This window comes from Myotis lucifugus, unplaced genomic scaffold, assembly GCF_000147115.1.
Source record: "Myotis lucifugus unplaced genomic scaffold, Myoluc2.0 scaffold_31, whole genome shotgun sequence".
Taxonomy (NCBI): domain Eukaryota; kingdom Metazoa; phylum Chordata; class Mammalia; order Chiroptera; family Vespertilionidae; genus Myotis; species Myotis lucifugus.
In genome coordinates, this window is record NW_005871079.1 from 4,886,900 (window position 1) to 4,910,011 (window position 23,112).

Sequence of the window (23,112 nt, forward strand, 5' to 3'; positions counted from 1 at the left end):
CACAACATGACATTCTGTGGTTCATTTAGTTATTTTTTGTTAATCTCTCCCAGGACAACATCAGTACCATGAGAGCTAGGGCTTTGTCCATCTTGTTCACAGCTTATCTTTTATGTCTAGCATAGTGCCTCAGCATCATCAACTCTCTATTCAGAGGAGCTAACTGACTTACTCAAAAACCGCATCAAGTCAACTCATGGCCTCCTGCCAATGTATTCAAGAAGTATTCATTCAGACAGAATGTTGAGGGGGTCATATTTGCTTCAGTCCCCAATAGTGATCGCTACCTTGAGCCAGCTAAATGAAAGGACTAGGTACTAAGCAGAATTCAGCTATCAGATGAGCTCACATAGGGAGGTAGCCCATAGCTTCTCTTCACTGCGATATTCATGGCCAAAGTAACAAATTTGGCAAGGCCTAGACTTAAAAACATGGGCCTTCTTTTCCTTCTAAGAGAAAACCCTCTAAAAACTCATTACCAGAGAAGAGGGAAAAGAAAGTGATATGCTTATACCTCCTGTCCCAAACAATGAAAGTAACAGTAATAACAACAACTCCCATTATAGAGCATTTCCTATGTGCTAAGCACTGTGCTAAATGCTTTCTAAGGATTATTTCATTCAATACTCCCAGTAGCCTAATTTTATCCTCTTTCTTACAAATGAGGAAGCAGGATTATAGTTGGCCCTTCAAATCCACAGATTCTGCATCCACAGATTCAACCATAGTACATTTTTTTCTTGTCACTCCCTAAATAATATAGCATAACTATTGACATAGCATTTACACTGTATTATGTATTATCAGTAACCTAGAGATGATTTATTAAAGTATATGGGAGAATGTGCATCGGTTACATGCAAATCAATTTTGGTATCTGCAGGGGGTTCCTGGAACCACTCCTTCATAGATACTGAGGGACGACTGTATATTTATTTTAGCTGATGTTGTCTGGTCCAAGGAACATGTTGTCGCTTGTGAATAGAGCAATGTCCACTCAGGCTTACACACCATGGCCACATACTGCTTTCTGTGATCAAGCTAGGAGTGGAAATCAATATTATCATGAGAATTAGTCTCGACTAATGCGCCGCATGGGCAAAAGAAATCAGAATGGACCCAGAGAAATGAGGCAGTAATTAAGAAGTGAGGATGTGATGCTCCTTTCATGCTAATTTTTCTTTGTCTGGGAAGCCATCATTTGCATTATCTAGCCCCAGATGAAATGAGGAAGAAATAGAATGGAGACACAGAAAACATGGAAAAACATTACAATGCTGAAGACATCACATAATACAAATTCTGTGAACTTCTTTGACAAATCTGGCAAAACAAATTCTTTCCAGGTGATATTAAACAGGATTTTTCTTGCCACCTGAATCATAACTGTTACAATATAATAAAAGCTAAAGTACCAATAAAATTTAAGGCTCTTTCTTATGTACAGGAATGTGATTTTTAATTGACTTGTGGCATAAGAAGTGCCACAAATATGACAGAAAGCAGAAGTCATCTTTCATTTTTATTATTGATTTTCAGAGAGGAAAAAGGAGAAAGGGGGAGAGAAAGAGGGAAAGGAAGAGCAACATCAATGTAAGAGAGCAACATGGATCAGGTGCCTCTTGTATGTGCCCCGACAGGGGATCAAACCCGCCACTTAGGTATGTGCCCTGACCAGGAATCAAACCTATGACCTTCTGGTGCATAGGACAGCACTCCAATCAACTGAACTGTACCAGCCAGGGCAGCAGGAGTCATCTTAACCATATTCTCTCCTACTCCGTCTGATCCATCAGCAAGTCAAGACAATTCTACCTCCAAAATATGTCTTGGATCCATTTGTCCTCTACCTTTACTGCTTTTGTCCTAATTCTCACATCCTGGGTCAAGTTACCTGGGCTATTGCAACATTTCCTAATTGGTGTCATTTAATATACACCTCTTGTGTCCACACTCCACTTGTCTTCACCTTCTTCCTCCAATCTATCTACGCAGCAGCCAGAGTGCTCTTTTTAAAAGTTCAAAGCTCACATAAGACTCCACTATTCAATACCCTCCCGTGGCTTTCTATTTCGCTTGCGATAAAGTTGAAATTCTTTTCAATGGCCATCAAGGCCTTGGTGAATCTAACCCATCACACCTCTCAAGCTCATCTCATGCCTCCCTTCATATTTTCCAGCCACAATGGCTTTCCCTGATATATCTATTCTGCTTTGTGCCTTAGAACTTTCCCATATGCCATTTGCCCTACTTTAATGCTATCCCACTCCCCATCATCTACACCTGGCTAACATTTATTTATTACCTAGGCCTCAGTTTAAATGTCACTTGTTCATTTCCAGATCCTTCTACACAAGGTTAGATCTCCTCATATAAGCTTTCATGGAAGCTTCTACTTACTTTCATATTAATTACATTATAAATAGCTTGTTAATTGTAGGAATATTTGTTTGATGTATATAATTCTTACTACAAAGTTTGCTCCATGGGGGCAAAGTCTGTAAATGTCTTATATCTGATGAATCTAGTAAATATCTCTTAAAGTATAAGTACTTGATAGCTCTCTGATCAATAGATGAGTAAGTCAATGAATAAATAATTGAGTGAATAACTGAGTAAATGACAGGGAGGAAATAGCCCTGACTCATACATTGGGACAACTAAGTTCTAATCCTGATTTTCCGTGTGACTTCAGTATGGCCCTCTATGTGGCTACACCTCGGTTTCCCTATTGTCAGCCTCATCCCTGTGACCCTTCTAGTCAATGGAAAAAGAAAATCCCAGGAGATTTCATGGAGATTCTATCACTGGCCCTAAAACACACAGAAAAACCTTAGGGACAAACTCAATAAAGCTAATGTTTTAATACTTTGTCACTGAAAGTGTGCAGTACCAGCAGGAGTAGGAGTTGGATACTGTGGTTGCAGAGTTCTAAAGTGACCCCCTAAAATTCCCATTCACAAGCCATTCAGTGCTGTGAAGGGACTTTGCAGATAGAATTAAAGGTTATTACTGACTGACTTTAAAATAAGATTCTACTGAATTATCCATGTGGGCCCAAGGTAGAGTCAGAGAGATGCAGTGGAAGGAGGCAGAGAGAGCATGAGGCAGAGGAAGGATCAGAGAGATCCAAGAAGTGAGAAAGATTTAACCCCAGTTACTGGCTTTGAGGATACAGAAAGGTGGCCATGAGCCAAGAAATGCATGCAGCTTCTAAAAACTGAGAACATTTCCCCAGCCAACAGGTAGCAAGGAAACAGGGAACCTAGTCCTGAATTCTGCCATCAACCTGAATGAACTTGGAGCAGATGTATCCCCAGAGCCTCCAAAAAGAATGCAGCCTATGACACCTTGATGCCAGCCTTGTAAAACCTGGAGCAGAGAAGCAGCTGAGCCACACTGTGCCCTGGCTCTGACCTACTGAACTGTGAGATAATAAATGCTGTTTTGTTAAGCCACAAAATTCATGATAACTTGTTACAGCAGCAATAGAAAACTAATGCATATTAGCTGATCTTCATAACTCCTGCCTAAGGGGCAGGCTTCTAATTACACATGTAAGGGCCCTCTTAATCTTCTCCAGAGACCCTGGAGGACGGGCGCTATCTTTGTACTCTCCCTCTGCCTCCCTCCAGGTGGCTGGTATCTCTGGAAAAAGTACTTGTACACATGTTGAAGCCTGGCTATTTTCCGAGTACCACCCAAAGGATATCTCTAGATTGCCTGGCTCTGGCAGCCAAGAGGGACTTACACATTCAGTCTTACACATTCAGTATATACAGGGGTGGGCAAAACTAGGCTTACAGTTGTTCACATGAAAAAATATATAATACAAGAATAAATAATAATAATACAAAAATAAACTGTGTTCTGTGTACTCGCGACTAAAAACCTACTTTTGCCCACTCCTGTATTTGCATATTTTAAAAGTTGCTGCCTGAGCTTTTAAATCTCAAGCCGGGGCTTTTGAGTCTGGCTTCAGTTCAGCCTGAATCCAGGTGCTGACTGAAATCCTCCCCTTTGTGACACTAACAGCTCTTGGCACACCCTAAACTACTAGAATCCAATAAAAGTAAAATAGGCTGCTTGAATAATCACAAAGGATTGGGAGACAACCAAGAGCTAGGGCAGGATTGAATAATAATGTTCATCCCCTACACAAGGCCACTCCTTCAAGACTGGGAGAGGTAGCTGTTTTATCATATGCATAGAAACCAACACAGAAAGTTAAGAAAAACAAAGAAACATAGAAATATATTCCAAATGAAAGAAAAAGATAAAACCTCAGTAAAAAGTTCTTAATGAAATTGTAAGTTATTTGCCTGATAAAGAGTTCAAAATAATGGTCATAAGTATGCTCAGTGAACTCAAGGGGGGGGGGGGGAGAGAATGAATGATCACAAAGAGATGGAAATATAAGAGAATACCAAATAGAAGTTACAGATAAAAAATACATAACTGCAATGAAAAAATATGGGTTCAACAGCAGACTAGATGAAGCAGAAGAAAAGATCAGTGAACTCAAATACAGGATTGGCACTCACCAAACAGCATCAGCAAAAAGAAGAATGAAAAAAAAAATACAGATAGCTTAAGAGACTTGTGGGACCTCATCAAACTGACCAACATTCACTCTATCGGGGTCCCAGACAAGAGAGACAGAAAGAGGCAGAAAATATATTGGAAGAAATAATGGCTGAACTTCCATAACCTGAAAAAGAAAACAAACACCCAAATCCAGAAATTCCAGAGGGTTCCAATTAAAATAACTCAGAACTGCCTACTTCTGGTCAAGATGTCAGAGTAGGTAAATTCTATGCTTACCTCCCAGAATCACCCAAAAATTACACCTAAATTATAGAACTATCATTGAGAATACCTGAAGACTAGTTGAACAGAATTTCTTTAACTAAGGATATAAAGAATAAGCCACATTGAGACTAGTAGGAATGGGCAGGACCCATACCCACAGTGTGGCCATTTAGAATCAAGAGAGATAGCTCAGTTGTGGAGGTCCCCCCTGAGGAGCAAGGATTCCCTGCCCCACACGGGTCTCCCCAGCACAGGTTCCAGTGCAGGGAAGAGGAGTCCCTATACCATCTGGCTGTGAAAACCAGCAGAGACCGCATCTGAGAAAGACAAAGGGCTATGGGAGACTGAGACATGCTGCTCTTAAAGGTCCAGAATATAGACTCACTCACTAAAAACTCATTCTAAGCTCCAGTTTAGAGGCAGCAGCTGAAAAAACACCAAGTACATACAGGGAGGAACTACAGTGACTAACTTCAGGATGAGGGCTGTAGGGCAGGGGCTGGGACAGAAGCCTAGCTCCTTTGGTGAGCTGTCCTTTCACCAGCACAGGCAGGCACCAAATCTGTGCCCTCCATTGATCTGGTTTACACCATTCACTTGCCCTGGTGATTCCCTGAGACACCCAACTCACTCACCCAGGTGGAGCCTCTTCCAGCAGCTCCTCCTGCAATAACAATAACAAGCAACCTGTCTTGGATTGCACTGCAGACTTTCCTCAAATCTTTCAAAGGTTCACAAACCCCAAACAAACAACACCGGCATGCCTTGTAGCTCTTGCTAAGTGACCCCCAGCCCAGTATAAGCAGCAACCAGTTTCAACTTTATTTGTAACTCCCTTCAGGTAGCCCCAAGCCTGGCATAAGTGTCAGACAGTCTTGACCTGGAATGTAACTTCAACTAAGCATCACGCCTGGCACAAGTGACAGCTAGCCTCCTCTCACAGATTGGTGCCCACCAAAGGGTCCAAGGGAAAGCTGGCCTCGGTTCAGTGTAGACTCTCCCAAGCACTTCCAAGCCCAGCACGGGCAGCAATCAACCACAGATCATTGTGTAGCTCTTACACCAAGTGGCCTTAAGCCTGGCACAAGTGGTGGCTCACCATACCAGAGCCACTCCAAGGAGGCTCCAGACCCAACACACCCAGTGGTGAGCTAAAGACCACACCAGAGCACCATCTAACCAGCTTCAAAAATGACACACTCAAAAGGCAGATTCAAAGGCACCATAGCCCCACCAAAATGACTCTGACTTCATGGGGACAACCTTCATAACAGCTCATACACTACCATGATGGCTAACCCTCACAGTCAGTCAGCCTAAGGGTCAACCACTGACATGCCAACAACAACTGACGCCCAACTACAACAGGAGGGCACACACAACCCACACAGGGGACACCCCTGGAGCCCCCAGCTCAGGTGACAAAGGAGATTATGCCATGGGGCTCTGCAAGGCACCTTCTTCATAAAGCTATTCAAGACAGGGAAATGTAACAGTTCTACCTAATGAATAAAAACAAACAGGGAATTAGCCAAAATGAGGACACACACACACACAAAAGTCCCAAATGAAAGAACAGGACAAAAACCAAAGAACTAAATGAAATGTTGTCAAGCAATCCACCTGACACAGAGCTCAAAACACTGATTATAAGGATGCTTAATGAATGTAAGGGAAAAATAAACTCAGTGAGAACTTACACAAAGAGATAGGAAACATAAAAAAGAAGACATAAAACACAAAAAGAACCAGTCAGAAATGAAGACTACAATAACTGCAATGAAGAATACACTAGAGCCGAAACCGGTTTGGCTCAGTGGATAGAGGGTCGGCCTGCGGACTGAAAGGTCCCAGGTTCGATTCCGGTCAAGGGCATGTACCTGGGTTGCGGGTACATCCCCAGTGGGAGATGTGCAGGAGGCAGCTGGTCGATGTTTCTCTCTCATCGATGTTTCTAACTCTCTATCTCTCTCCCTTCCTCTCTGTAAAAAATCAATAAAATATATTTAAAAAAAAAAAAAAAGAATACACTAGAGCAGGGGTGGGGAATGTCCTGCCCACGGGCCATATAAGGCATGTGAAATCATTTGGTCTGGCCCTGCCAAGACAATCGCAGGTGAGACTCAAAATTCAATAAATCTAGGAGGCTTTTTCATAGCAACATAAATTTTTATTAAGTGAATTATATTAAATGAATGATGTCATAAATATCCAAATGGCCCTTGGCAGAAAAAAATTGGAGAACGTAGAGGAAATGAATAAATTCCTAGAAACATAACATCTTCCAAGACTGAATCACAAAGAAACAGAAAATCTGAACAGACCAATAACTAAATCAATCAGTATTTTAAAAAACTCCCTAGCCCTGGCCAGTGTGCTCAGTGGTTAGAGTGTCAGGCCATGCACCTAAGGGTTGTGAGTTTGATTCCCAGATAAGGACACGTATTTGGGTTACAAGTTTGCTCCCTGCCCCCGATCAGAGTACATATGGGAGGCAACCAGCAGATGTGTCTCTCTCACATCAATGTTTCTCTCTATCTCTGAAAAGCAATGTTAAAAATATCCTCAGGTGAGGATTAACAAAAATAATAAACTCCCTCCAAAAAAACAAAAGTCCTGGACTAGATGGCTTCACAGATAAATTTTATCAAATATTCAAAAAAGAATTACTACCTATCCTTCTCAAACTATTCCAAAAAACTGAAGAGGAGGGAAGGCTCCCAAACTCATTTTATGAAGCCAGCATCGCCCATTGCCCTGATACCAAAACCAGATGAAGAAGAAAGGAAGGAAGGAAGGAAGGAAGGAAGGAAGGAAGGAAGGAAGGAAGGGAGGGAGGGAGGGAGGGAGGGAGGGAGGGAGGGAGGCGAGGGAGGGAGGGAGGGAGCGAGAAAATTGTAGGCCAATATTTTCTGATCAACATAGATGCCAAAATTTTCAACAAAATGTTAGCAAACTGATTTCAACAATACACTAAAAAGAGCAGACACCATGATCATGTGGAATTTATTCCTGGGATATAAGGCTGGTTTGATATCCCCAAATCAATTGATGTGGTACATCACAAACAAAATGAAGGATAAAATCATATGATCATATCAATAGATATAGCAAAAGCATTTGACAAAATCCATCATCTGTTATTATGGGAACATATCTTTTATTATGTTGAGGTATGTTACCTCTGTTCCACTCTCAGCAAAGTGGAACAGAGGGAACATACTTCAACATAATAAAGGCCATATATGACAAACCCACAGCTAACATCATACTCAATGGTGAAAGACTGAAAGCTTTTTCTCAAAGATCAAGAACAAGGCAAGGATATCCACTATCACCACCTTTAATCAACATAGTATTGAAAGTCCTAGCTGTAGCAATCAGGCAGGAAAAGGAAAAAAAAGGCATCCAAACTGGAAAGGAAGAAGTAAAACTCATTATTTGCAAATGACATGTTATTATATATAGAGAAACCCAAAAAACTATTAGAACTAATACATGAATTCAGTAAAGTAGCAAGACATACAGATATTGGTTATTTTTTCATACACCAATAACTATCATCAAGAGAAGTTAAAAAAACAATCCCATTTACAATTGCATTAAAAAAATACAAAATACCTAGGAATAAGTTTAACCAAGTAGATAACAGACCCATACTTGGAAAACTATAAGACATTAAAGAAAGAAATTGAAGAAGGTAAATGGAAAGATTCCCTATGAAAATTCCAATTGCATTTTTCATAGAGCTAGGAAAAATTTTTCCTAAAATTTATATGAAACCATAAAATAGCCAAAGTAATATTGAGAAAGAACAACAAACTGAAAGTATCATGCTACCTGATATCAAATTATACTGCAAGCCTATAGTTATCAAAACAGCATGGTACTGACATAAAAACAGATACATAGATCCATGGAACAAAATAGAGAGCCCAAAAGTAAACCCACACCTATATTGTCAATTAGTCTATGACAAAGGAAGTAAGAATATACAATGAGGTAAAGTCTCTTCAATAAATGGTGTTGGAAAAACTGAACAGATACACACAAAAGAATGAAACAGGATCATTTTCTTACACCATATACAAGAATAAACTCAATGTGGATTAAAGACTTAAATACAACACACAAAACCATAAAACCCCTAGGAGAAACATAGGCAGTAAAAACTCTGACATTGCTCTGAGTAATATTTATTTGTAATAATCTCCTCAGGCAAGGAAAACTGAAGTAAATATATAAACAAATGAGATTACATCAAACTAAAAAGCGTTTGCACAGTAAAGGAAACCATCATAAAAGTGTAAAGTCACATACTGACTGGAAGAAGATAATCTCTCATGATACATCCCATATTGAGTGACTTTCAAAAGTATATAAGGATTTCAGACTACTTAACACCAAACAACAAACCCAATCCAATTAAAAAATGGGAAGAGGACCTGATTCCCCGCCCCCAAAAAAAGACATACAGATGGCCAATAAACACATGTAAAGATGCTCAACATCTCTAATCATCATGGAAATGCAAGTTAAAATCATAAGATATCACCTCGTACCTGTCAGAATGGCTATCATCAATAAATCAACAAACAAAAAATAAAAATAAATCAACAAACAAGTGAAGGCGATGTGGAGAAAAGGGAACCTTCATACACAATAGGTGGGATTGTAAATTGATGCAGCCACTGTGGAAAACAGAATGGAGGTTTCTCAAAAAATTAAGAATGGAACTACCATATTACCTAGCAATTCCACTCTGAGTATTTATCTGAAGAAACCCAAAATAATTTTAAAAGATACATGCATCCATATGTTTATTGCAGCCTTATTTACAATTGCCAAGATATGAAAGCAACCTAAGTGTCCACTAATAAATGCATGGATAAGGAAGATGTAGAGGACTCTATCAAACTAAAAAGCTTCTACATAGCAAACTATCAACAAAATAAAAGATAACATGGGAGAAAAATATTTGCAAATCATATGTCTGATAAGAGTTAATATCCAAAACATTAAAGCAATCATACAACTCAATAACAAAAATACACACACACACAATCTGATTTTAAAATGGGTAAAAATCCTAATAGACATTTTTCTAAAGAAGATATACAAACAGGTACATAAAAAGGTGCTCAATATCAGTGAAATGCAAATCATTACCACATGAGATATCATTCTCTCCCCTGTTAGAATGGTTAGTATAAAAAAGACAAGAGACATGTAATGGTGAGGTGGAGAGAGTATCCTGGATTATCAAGGTGGGCCCACATATCCTGTAAGAGGGAGGTAGAGGAAGATTTTATTACAGAAGAAGGTGATCTAATGACCTCAGCAAAGATCTTTAATTTAGTCATATTGACAAAAATCCCTTTTCCCCTATAATGTAGCATTCACAGGTTCCTGGGATGAGGACCTGGATGTCTCTGGGACCCTTATTCAGCCTCCCACACTTGACCAGGGCATCTAACCCTCTGAGCCACCATTTTTCCTCGGTAAAATAGAAATAATAGTATACCCTCATGAGGATGTTACTGTGCTGCACACTTTAAATCACTAAAGAAATGTTCACTGGATTGTTAAATGCTTCTGGCTACTCTTGTGTTTATTTTACATTAATTCATTAACTCTATTCATTCCCTCGCCTTTTATTAAATTTACTATGTGTCAAGTATTGTGCTAGGCACAGGGGGTATAATAGAGAGAGCAATCACACTTGTATGGTTTTATACTGTAATAGAGACAGGTAAGTACTAGGCAGAAAATCCCGATGTGTCAGCATGTGCTATGAAAAGAGACTGGAGAGGAAATGCTCTATGCATTCTATAGGGATACGAAGGAATAGGTTGTCAGCCCTCTGGCTAGAGGCAGGAGTAGGACAGAGCTGGATCAAGGGCCTGGGAAGTGACAGGAAGATGTGAAACAGCCCAGAGCACCTAGAAAGTGCCAGTTTTATCCTATTGGAGCTCTGGGTACAAGGAGTTGGGGGGCAGTGAGAGAGATGAGCTAACAGCGCTGGCTGGGGCCTGACTGCCCACTGCCCCTCGTGCCAGGTGAAGGATCTGGACTGTGTCATGTGCTCAGGGAGCCACTGAGAAAGAAGTTTACCAGCCTTCTTCATCATCCCATCCCTAGGAGTCATGGGGCGCCAGCAGGGAACCCTGGAAGCTCAGGCCTCCTGGCAGATAGTTAAATAACAAACTCTCACAGAGAGTTCTCTGTGAAGTGGTACTGGCTTTTTAAAGCACCTCTTGCCTTTTCTTCCTCATCCAGAGCCCCTTTGTGATTAATATTTTCAGATTTTTATCTTTAGAGCCTCACATTATAGCGAGCCATCATCTCCCTTAGGATCTGTCAATCTCATTTTTAAGTCATTCACTCCTAAAAATATTCTTGTATTTTATTATATATCTCACTTAATCCCCTACTTGTGACTTTCTTTTATGAGAATGTTCAAAGGGTAAATTTGCTGTATTAACTATTGTGCATTTGGCAGAGCCCAATCATTCTGATTGCCTGTGCAATATTTTTCCCAGCCTGGGGAGTTTTGCTGAAAAGTGGATTGATGGTAATTGTGCTGAGACTTTAGCTGATAATGTCTGCTTTCCTGGACGCACAGTCCCTGGTCTGCTTTGTCCCTCCACCCTGACTCGTCCCTCCACCCATCCTCCTGAAACATAGCACAGTCACTCTCTAAAGTGCTTTTGTCAACTGATACCATCCTCTCCATGAACTTCAATGAATTGGCAGTACACTTCTGTGCTGGAAAGACATTTTGCATTAAAAATTGGATTCACAACAGGCAATCTGCCTGGGGACCACATGTCTAGGAAAGCAGTCATTTTTAACTAAGGATATTACAAGCCCAGATAGACTAGGACTGGTGTACTCCTGGAAGCAAAATTACTGTACTGCATGTTGGCAATTAACCTTGTCAACTAACTTCCAGAACAACTGCCGCCTAATGCACACACCATCTTCTTGGGTTCTACAGCTTGGGTCCCATTACATTCTACATGCACCTGCGTTCCCATCTCTGAGCCTCACCAACACTCTGATTTGCTTGCCCTCGTCCCCTTTCTTTTCCACAGCATTTATTAGCTTCTAACCATACTAACCATATATAGTTTACTAGTTTATTGTAATTGTGGCATACCCTCTACCTCCTACACTATAATGTAAGCTCCACCAGAGAAGATATTTATATTTTGCCAACTATTGTATCCAAAAATTCCTGGGCTATTGCCTGACATGTAGTATGTGGCTCAATAATTATATGTTGGATGAATTAATACATTTCCATGGAGCTTTCAGCTATCAAATGACTTTTTTTTTACATCCATGACTCCAAACATGTCAATCTAACATATTTACTAAATGTTGTGACCACTTTATCACGTGGCAAGTAATGGTCCAGGTCAAGGGAAATTATTCCTGACCTCAAAGATGAACTAGTCCCATGGGAGAGGCACATGTGGGCAGAAATACCAGTTGGAATGTAGGATAAATTAGAAATATGTACAAAGCACAGTAGAGTACAAAAAAAAATCAATTCAGCTGCACAGTGGTGTGGTAGAAAAGGCTCAGAAAAAGCTTCATAGAGGCGGCAACTTTAAGTTGTAAATAATGAGTACAAGTTTTCTAGGAGAAGAGAGAAGGGATAAGTACAAAGCTAATAGATTTTCTAAGTGAGAGAATGCATGATGGGCTGGAAGTCTCTAGGGAATGCCAGAGCATAGGGATGTGACTTAGTTAGTCTCTCTCCCCAACCCCAGACCAACCTTGAGACAAAGATTCAAGTGCAAGAGGTTTATTTGGGAGATGAAAGAAAGTGCCAGTGGTAGAATGGGAAAGCAAGAGAAGAAAGAGAAGTCAGCCAATAAAGGCTATGCTAGAAAGCCAGCTACCATGGAGGGTGACTGGAGCGGCCTCCTGTGGGGAAACTCCGGAAAATGAAATAGAACACAGGCCTCAGAATTCTCACTGGAGGGACAATGGATCTGTGGTCTTCATACACCAGATCCCCGTCATTGGTGGAGGTAAACTCCTGGGAGTCAGTTCCCTGGTCCTCCCGGCGTGCCATGCGTGTCTGACAGAGCAGCCTTCTGAGGTACTGGAGAAAACCTCATACTAACACAAGCATACACGCTCCCCTGGACATTGGTTTCTGCACACTGACATGTCCACGGGATTGTGCGGAGCCTCCAGAGAGTCTGCTATGGTTCATAAGGAGAGCTGCAGGGGAGAAGGCTAGAGATGGAGGCAAGGGACAAATTTTGAGAACTCTTTACAAGCTGTTCCTTGGAGTTTTATTCTGTATTAAGGGAGCAATACTGGAATATTTTAGGCAAGAGAATAGGATAAAGTTTGAGTTTGAAAGAGGCCTCTGGTTAGAGGGTGGGGGAGCAGATAATAAGTCCAGGAAACCAGTTAGATAAACTTATCACATGGGATGGGAAAGACTGGGCTAGAAGTCATGTGGTGGTGGTAAAGATGGAGATGAGGAGACCAAACTGAAAGATGTTCAGGAGACAGAATTGATAGAAATTGTAAGGAAAGAGGTGTGGGGTGGGATGGAGTACAGGATGAGTTCCCTATGCTACCTACCTCTCTTGACTAGATGGTGGTGGCACTAACCTAGACAGGTAATATAGGAGGGACACATCAGTACTGGGGTAAGATAAGTCTTTTTGGACATGTTGGAGTGGAGATACCTGCAAAGTATCTAGGTGGACAGTGGATAAGAGATAATTAAACTCACGAGACAGATCTATACTGGGAAGAGCTATTTAGGAATCACCACTTTATAGAAGATATTTGAAGGCAGGGAAACCAGCAATTCCAGAATAACTAGAAGTTTATCATCTGTGATGAGTTAGTCGAATGTTACTATCAACATCAACATCCTTTTAGTTTCAAGTCCTTTGCCAACTTAGAGATGGCATGTCTTTCTTTTCCTCCACATCTTCCCCAAGTCATCGCTTCACCCTTGGCCTAGTTGCACATGAAGAGGGAGAAGATAAATTGTGTGATTTGGGGCAAGCTGTGTAAACTCCCATTGCCAGCTTCTTCATCTATAAAAAGGGGATCTCCTAGGTGGAGATGATCTTGTCTACTAATCAACTGAAGAAACTGAACATGAAAGACATCAAACTGATGCTCTTACCTTACCAGACACTTAGCCTAGTTGGTACAGGACACTGCTCACTGCAGCTGCACAGCACTATCTCCCCTGCATGTGCCTTTACCTGCCGGTGCTAGTTCACCTTTTACCTAAGACGTGGTAACTAACTGAAGAGCATCCTTAGAATGGTCGCAAAATGCATGTAAGCTGCCGAAACCACTGTGATAAGAGCCCTTGGTAACAATTTACCTTCGTTCTGCATGGGCTTTACTCTAAGTGTATACAGATGTATGACTTTTCTGCCAAATAGTCATCCTGGCCAAGAATGGGATGGCCCCTCCACAGGAATGCGTAGGTGATGACATTTCTTTCACCATCTTGGCATCTAAACATGACACTCGATCTGGTAACAATGCACTGAGCTCCCGATTGTTTATGGCACAGCTCTAGGCGGAATGGGCTGTCACGCCTACACTACTGCACTCCATCCCACTCTTGTTACAATGTGTAATTAGAACAGAACACAGCCGCTTGAATGTTCCAGCAGGCCCCCAAAAAAACAGCCACTGTCAAAAATTTCCTGCCTGTGGCCATGTATAATAAAACATACAAGAAGCTATGCCAGGAAGTCACATTGGTTTTCAAAAACATCTTGTGAGATCATCCCCAAACCCACTTTCCTCACATTTCTCAAACCCATCATTTCTTTTACTTACTCAAAGTTCAAGCCCATGGAACTGACACCTCTTTCTCCCTCATCCCTTGTATGCAGGCAGTCATTATCCTATATAATAAAAGCCTAATATGCTAAGTGTCCGGTCATCCAGTCAGCCTTTCAACCAACCAAAGTGTAATATGCTAATGATATGCTAAGGCCACTCAACTGCTCGCTATGATGTGCACTGACCACCAGGGAGCAGATGCTCAACCAGTGGCAGGGGGAAGGGCCAGCGAGTGGGCGGCGCCAGGCCGCCAGCCAAGGTAGGTGAGAGCAGGGGGTGGAGGGGGGACCTCGATCACCCTGCCGGTTGCCCTGCAGAGGGAGGCGACCGGCAGGGGGGGCAGGGCCGGTGAGCAGGTGGTGCCAGGCCAGCCAAGGAAAGTGCAAGCAGGAGCCCAAATCACCCACAGATGGGCCCTGATTGCCGGCAGGGCCTAGGGACCCTACCTGTGCACCGGGCCTCTAGTTTATCAATAGTAGTACTACTAGTCATTCCTATTTAGTGTATGTCAGGCAGACCCTGTGTTAAGTGCTTGTAAGTACCTTATCAAATTTAGTTACAACTTTCCAAGGTAGGACTATTTTTATCCCATCTTGCAGCTGTAGACATGTGGAGTAGAGAAGAAGGAGCCCAAATCACAAAGCTAGAAAATGGCAGAGCTGGAATTTGGGTGCAGTTTCTCTGTCACTAAACTGCACTATATTCCCTCTTGTGGCGCATTAATAATCGTATCTTTTATTTATGAGGCACTCTGAAGTTCACAAAGCATTCTCACAAGGCATATCATGTGATCCTCCAAACAGAGCAGAGAACTCGGCAGAACACATCTTATGCCCATTTTCACAGAAGTGACTAAGACTCAGAGTTAACCTGACTTGCTCACGGCCACTTGTGTCTGAGCCTTGGACTCAGACCTTCGGTCTCTTTTCATTATTCCCATAAATATCATGCTCTTTCCTCAGAGAAGATGTTTCTTCTTTTGAATGACCAATGTATGAAATTTACTAGGTCAGTTTTGGTTTTCTACAAAGACATTTTTCATAATCAGAGTTTTTCAAAAGCATAACAGGAGGGAATGTGTTCTCCGTCCCTTTCGGTTTTCATTCAAACACTGGGCAGTCCCTGGACTAGAAAGCCATAACTATGCCCAAGCCCCAGGAGAGGGGAGGAGGCGGCAGATGGAGTAGATGAGCTCTGAGACCCATCTACTTCTCAGATCCTATGACTCTGTTTCCTGGCAACCACACTGTCTTCATCATTTTGGTTGCAGTAGCTCTACTCCCTCCCTCCTAGCTCACTCATGTCATCTCCTAGCTGACTTCCTGGACTGTCCCTTCAAACCCATCCAGCCTCCCTTGATCAAGGTTATCTTCCAACACAGATTTTCCCATTTGTAATTCTCTTCCTAAATCTTCATGGTCCCCTTTGGCCAACCACACCTATTTGATAACTGTTGGATATTTCTTGGTTTCTCTACATCCTCTATACAAACTCCTTTTTCATTTCCTCCACACTCAGTTTCTGCTTCAGTCAACCCAATCATTAACTTGAGTCACACAGACATCATACCTATTTCCTTTGCTTTCTTTGTTCCCTTCTCCTGAAATATTCTCCACTTTCCCCCTTGTCCACCTAGCCATAGCCACAGTTTTGTTTTTTTTTCAGGCCTAAGTCAATCTTATTACAGTACAACAACAACGACAAAACACACAATTTTAATGAATTTCTTACCCAACACACAAAAGTATAGAAATAATCTTCTAGTCATGCATTGAGGCAATGGGGACACAAAAGATAGCCCTGCCCTCAGGGAAAGATAAAATCAGCTCTCCTGTGCAATCATTACATTTTAAACACTGGTTCTACATTGGCTTATGTTCTTTGTATTTTGTGAAAGCTGATTCTGTCTCACAAAAGGTAGCCATCTCCAACACAGCCCCTCGAAATGGCCGGTAAGCAATAGCTACAACTTGCATGATTCAGGTGTCTAGGATTGCATAACCTCCCCTTACCCCATATTCTCACACACATACACATATGCACATGCAACCCACCAATTATTTGAATTTCCAGCGTAGTGGAAGGGGCACATGGCATTTAGAGTTTTTGAGGCCTGGAATTATCCCCTCTTTCTGGGAAAAGGAGTGCCACAGAACCTGGGTTCAAGAACTACAGTTTGGAGTCTGACCTCTGGTTTAAGCCCCAGCTCTGCCACAAGCTGGGTGACTTTAATAGGTCACTTAATGTCTCACTGCATCAACTTTGTCAACAGAAAAATGAAGATGATACAGAACAGCTGTACCCAGCACCATCCTTTTCCCTGTGGGGTTATTATTGTAAAGATTAAGTGAACTAATACAAACACAGCATCAGAACAAGTCCTAGCAAATGGTCATCACGGAATAAGTGTTCGCTATTCTTATCATCACTAATATGGTGACCTTAGGTGACTTAAATTTCTTGAGTGTCTGTGTCCTCATCTTTAAGATGAGAGCAGTGCTCATTTCCATAACTGGCTCTGAGAATTAAATGTGAAAGCATTGAGAAAGCACCCAGCTCTCCCAGGAGAGGTTCCTCATCTTTGACCCAAGGCCTGGACTTCTAACGCCACATGATACGACATCTTTCTCCTGCCTCTGCTCCTCATAGCAGTTTCACATGTCAATCATTCCTGCTACTGTAGTAAGCGCTTGTTTTTATCCCATAGAAAATATTTGCCTCTTACAAATTCAGCTTTAGGAAATTACCACCTAAATTACACCAGATGATTGCATAAGCAAAAGACGGGTCAAGTTCACCGAGCCCGCAGGCGGCTTCTCCACAGCCAGCCGGTCTGTGTTAGCCAACTAAGAACCGCAGAAAGAGGAACTGGCCCTCTCCAGGAAGGTTGGGGCCCCCAGCACATCACAGCATGTAAAATGTGGGTAAGATGAATATCAAGAGCAGCCTTGAAAGCAAAAAGGAGTCAAAGCAGGTCAGACAGCTGCTGGAGGGAGCTTAGGAGGGAGGAGAGCCTGACTCACCAGCTCTGCCCGTGGGGATCATGCAACCGAGTTTCCAGGAAGCGCAGGCTTCCCAGTCCTGGATGCTAGGCCCCACCTCACAGCCTGGTGGGTGCAGACCTAAGCCATGGGCTGGGCTCTGAGAGCCCAGGGCGCCTAAAATGGGGTTAAGACTGGTTGCCTTGGTTGCCTGCTCTCTAGAAATTATGCTGAGCAGCCCTCCCCGACCCAGGACAACAGTTTAACTAGCACAGGAAGGCACGGAGGACCCCTCGGGAGACACCCAGGGTCTTCTGGGCTGGGCTTGGCTGTGGAAAATGGAAGTCAGGCCCAAGGGAGGAGACTTCAAACTCAAATACTGACTTGCCTACCTTCCAGCCAAGGTTGTACTTCCTCCCAGAAGAATGGAATTGTTCTTGAGGCTCCTGCAGACTTTCTAGAGCCTTGCCTTGAGTGAATGCAGAGGTGTCCTACAGGGCTCCATATGACTTCTCTGTAGGACTAGGCTGGGAAGTTCTCAGCTCCATTAGGGGGCAGCATGCAGAGACTGCAAGTTCACTGGGGAACCACTGGCACAGAAGGGGTGAAGGGATGCTCGAAGGGCATCTAAAGGAGAAAGCAAGGCATTAAGGTACAAGTAAGACAAGAGCACACAGAGTCATACCATTCTGGAATGTTTTGATGGAGCCAGAATCCTCTCATGAGACATTCCTCGGGTTTATATCAAGGCCAGACAAATTAATTCATAAAAGCTGAGTAAAGACCAGTTTAAGTCACAAACAATTTTATATTATTCCTAAGAGATGTCTCCATAAGGCCACAAGAGGAATAATATTAGTCAATAAAGGAATAGTTGACCTGCCTTCCTGCCACATATTGCTCTGGGGTGCCGTAATTTTTTAGCAAGTTAATAATTCATCGTGCTGGGTGAAAGGGCAGAGGGTTGCCACTGTCCTGACTAGAACCAACTACACTTAGGTGTCAATCACACAGGACCTCGCCTGTTGTTAAGTTAATAAAATGGTTGATAAAATTGGAGTCCATTCTTCTCAGTGGTCCCTGAACAACTGTGGAGAAAGGAAATCTTTTCCAGATATTTTATTTGTATTTACCATCATGTGTAAATCAACCTCAATGTAAGAAAGGGCATTACCTGATGATAGGCAGGAAAATAACAGGGAACCTACAACTTTGGGGGCAAAATAAATTTGCAAAGCCACGCAAACCATCAGAGGTCAATTGAGGCTTGTGTGTCCTATAGGTCTTTGCACTAGCTCAGGGGTGGGCAAACTTTTTTACTCTAGGGCCACAATGGGTTCTTAAACTGGACCGGAAGGCCGGGACAAAAGCATGGATGGAGTGTTTGTGTGAACTAATATAAATTCAAAGTAAACATCATTACATAAAAGGGTACGGTCTTTTTTTTTTTAGTTTTATTCATTTCAAACGGGCCGGATCCGGCCCGCGGGCCGTAGTTTGCCCACGGCTGCACTAGCTCATGCTGCTTATTTGAGCGCCTGCTTGTACTCACTAAAGTAGCAACAGCTAACATCTATTAAGCACTTACTGTGTGCTAGCATCTTACAAAGCACATTCCACGTGTTAACGAATTTAATCCTTCTGACAATTTTCTGACATAGCTTTGATAATTTCCATTTTACAGATGAGTTGACTGAGGCTCTGAGAGGCTTTATAATTGTGCAAGTTCTCACAGCTAGCACAAGACAGCCCCAGGATCCACACCTAGGATATCTAGTTCCAGATATGTGCACTTCACCTGTATCTTGCCTCTCTCCTCTCGGTGGGGAGAGGACAGCTCATGGTCATCCAAGCATGGTGTGAATGACAGGAGTCTTTGGGGGTAGGGGGTGGTGTTCTCTCTAGGGTGGTGCCAGGTGAGGTTCTAGTCCCCTTCCATGCTCTGGACAGAGTCTAAAGCTCTGATAGGATGCAAACTGTGTGGAAAGACGCTGGGAGGCAGGGAAACCAGCTCTTTCTCTGACATAGAGGGGCTCCAAGGCCTCTTGCCTCACAACACTACCACCCTCCCCAGTGCAGAACGCACACACAGTGCAACCTATGACACTGCCTCCCATTTTTATTTTCGTCTGTGTATATGCTGTACTCTCACTGAGAGAGAGGAAACTGTGCAATTTGCCCCAATACCCACCAGGTAAGGAGGCAAAGTCCCTCCCAGTCACTCACCTGAAGGAGAAGCAGCTAGTCCAAGTGTAGTGCCCACTCCACAGTGAGGCCAAAACCACACGTTCTAAACCTTCTCCATGAAACTCTGCGGGGAAGAAGCCTTGTGCGTCCCCTCTTACAGGGATTCACCGATTGCCGACACTTTTCCCTCAGCAGCCTGAGAAGGGCACCGCCATGGCTCTGAAATTCTCCATAGCGACGTGCAGAAAAGCTGCCTTTGCTCTGTGCAAGGAGGCTGGCTCCCAGGGGCTGCCAATTATAAAGACTGACTTGCATGGGCTGCATTTTGCAGCTGAATTGTGTTCTCAGCCTCCACGGTCATTAATTTCAGGTGCCTTGTTGCCACCAACATATGCAGCTGATATATTCTTCAAGTCCCCTCGAGGGTAGAAAAAGCACAATTTGGAATCTAGACAGACCAGGGTTCAAAGGATGTTCAGGGAGTTAACATTTTGATGCTTACATGCCTTATTTGGCCAAATGGAGCTGAAGGCCCTATCCCACTTTATTACTGGAGGATTAGTGAGATGACATATTCAAAGCACCTGATAATTACAACTACCATTCTGCCATCCACTGCGCTTAGGTCTGTTTCCTCATTTGATCCCAGCCACATTCTCTGAGAATGAGAGTATTATCCACAATACACAGAAGAGGCACATCAGGGAAATGTGATTTGATTAATGCCAAACAGCTGGAGAAGGAAGCCAAAATCAAACCCAGGTGGGAATGACTCCAAAACGTGTGCATTTACCCAGCATAGCGATTCCTACTTTGCTGGCATCCGGCAGGCAAGCTTCAGTCCCTTCTTCACTTCCATACTTCGGCTTTTTAAAAAGCAGTTTGGTCACTTCCAATACAACGTATGGCATCCTGACGAATCAAATGCTTCCTCAGTCACTAGGGAGTGAGGTATTCTGGGTGCCCTGCTCCAGGCAGACCTGTCTTAGAGGCAGTCTCCACTGCTCGCGGTTAATGATGACCCAATAGAAGGCTAAATTGTCAATTACCAGCTACAGTGAGATGGAGCCATAGGCCTTGAAATGCAACTTCTTTCTCTTCCCAGGAGCATCTGTTTTCTCCTAATTAGTGATTAGTCCTGGATGTTTTAGCACCAGCAGGCAAGGCTCCAGGGAAGACAAAGGGAGTGTGGGAGAGGAAAGGTAAAGTCAGCACTTTCAGTGAGTGGATCCAGAGGAAGAGGAGGAGGTAGTTGGAGGATGTTCTCTCCCATGGGACACTGGAGGGGATGGGGGTGCCCCGGAGGGGGGGGCCGTAAAGCATCGGTACTTTGAAGCGTTTAAGAGCAAATTATAAAAGCAATTAGGGAGGCTCTTTAGGTCAGCAGAGAAATGAAAGTGGATAATAAGTTTCATCCTCATGCCTGTGTTTCAGGACTTACATCATCACAGGGAACATTTTGATCATTTTAGCACTTGGAGTGCGGGAAACGAGTTAAGTCGGCTCGCGTGAATTGCGCTTACTCCGCGGGAGCCGTCTTTAACTGGGTTCATATAGATTTGCGGTGGAGTGCGGGAAACGTGTAAACTCGGGCCGATTGTAACTGCGTATTACCAAATATTTGTTTGTAACCCACCCTTTTGGTGGATGGAACAAAACCAAAAGACAGAGCCATCTTATATTTTGGCGGGAAATTCACCCGCACTCCAAGTGTTAAGCTCCTTGGGAAGAACTTTGGGCTGGGACACATCCACATTCAAGGACCCTTGCTTAGTTCAAAAGTGCCAGGATCGTGGCTCAATGGGCCATAATCCTGATAGTTTCACCTGCATCGTCATGGCCTCCATAATGAAAGGAAATGATACAGCCTTTAGTGCTTGATAGAGCTGTGCTCACTCATGGATTTACACGGAAACTCAAGTCAACAACCTGTCCTTTCAAGTTGTTCTCTTTCCCAGTGTCTCCCAAGTGTAACCTGCCTCAGGTTATCAGTGATGTTTTCCAAACGGTAAACAAGTTATTCATCAAATTATGCTCACTTCCTCCTGTCACTATGTACTGAGCCCCACATCCGCCATTACTGTGGATGCACCTGTACAATTTCCCCCATGAGAGTGGTCCTCTGCAGCCACAAACCGTAGGAACACTGGGGGGTGCAATCCTACTCCTGAGAAGTAAAGCGATTGAGTGCACTAGAGAACCTGTAGAAATGCGAGGCTCACCTACAGAAATAGCAAACACAGCCCACTAAATAGAGACTGGCAAGATCTTTTACACACCTCAGAAAGGCATTAAATGCATTTCTACCTACCATACCCTACTTATAGGAAGGTGTTCATCATTTCCTCATTCACAGATTCAATAATTGTCTTTGTGAATTAACTTCGTTTAATTGCAGATAATCACACTCGGCCTTGTGTCCCCTCTGGTGTCTGATCTTGGAGCCCACTGTTCAGCACCTTATTAATTTCAGCATCCTTAAGCTAAGACTTAGAATGACTCATCACTAACATAGAGGCAATGTAAAATTCTCTTGAGGACCAGATATATGGGAACCAATCCATCTCTACTAGATTTTCATATAAATTGGGGGACCAGAAAGAGGCAACTATAATTCTGGTAATAAGTTATTTCTGAAGAGCTAATTTATTTTGTTTGCAGACAGCACTTAAGCAGAAAATCCTAGGGTAGAGCTCCAATTAATTATTATATTCATTCAAAAAATAAAACACACCATTTTTGGGTTCCTCTTAGGAGTTTCTAACCTAGTAGACAGAACAAGCAGCTGGTAAAACCTCACTTTGATAAATATAACTGTCTTTTAATCAATGGCAATTTTGCCAGGCAAGCCATTTTACCAGACAAAACACATATTTGGAGGGCATATTCAATCATTGAGTAAATCTGCTTTGCGCAATAAGCCTGCTCAAAGTTCATCTGTTTTCACAATGAATTCCTTTTGATACCCTTACCTCACCAAGTGGTTTAGACAAGACATGTGCTCAGTGCTATCTTTTTATAACTAGCAGAGCTGCTTGGGGCACCAAGGCGGAAGTGAATCCGTACCAGGTCACAGCCTAACTCTGTCACTTGCCTAGTTGAATGAATTCATGTAAGATTCACGTCTCTGAGCCTCAGTTTCTCATTTGTAAAAGGGGCTGTTGTTTAAGTTAAACATTACATAGAACAGCATTTGTAACATGGTAGGTGTCAGTGAATGGGGGAGCCTGTGTGATTGCTACATCACTGCTGTATTCAGGTGTATTTTTAAACAATATGC

General features: G+C 42.7%; 1 long non-coding RNA gene across 1 annotated transcript in view; it reads right to left on the reverse strand.

Annotated features, from left to right (window-relative positions):
* The window catches only part of LOC111825548, a 37,444-nt gene that overhangs the window by 13,522 nt on the left and 810 nt on the right, over window positions 1-23,112 (reverse strand). Inside the window, exon 2 of the long non-coding RNA XR_002828740.1 lies at window positions 18,038-18,272. This is a non-coding gene — a long non-coding RNA (uncharacterized LOC111825548). The remainder of the gene's footprint in view (window positions 1-18,037; window positions 18,273-23,112) is intronic.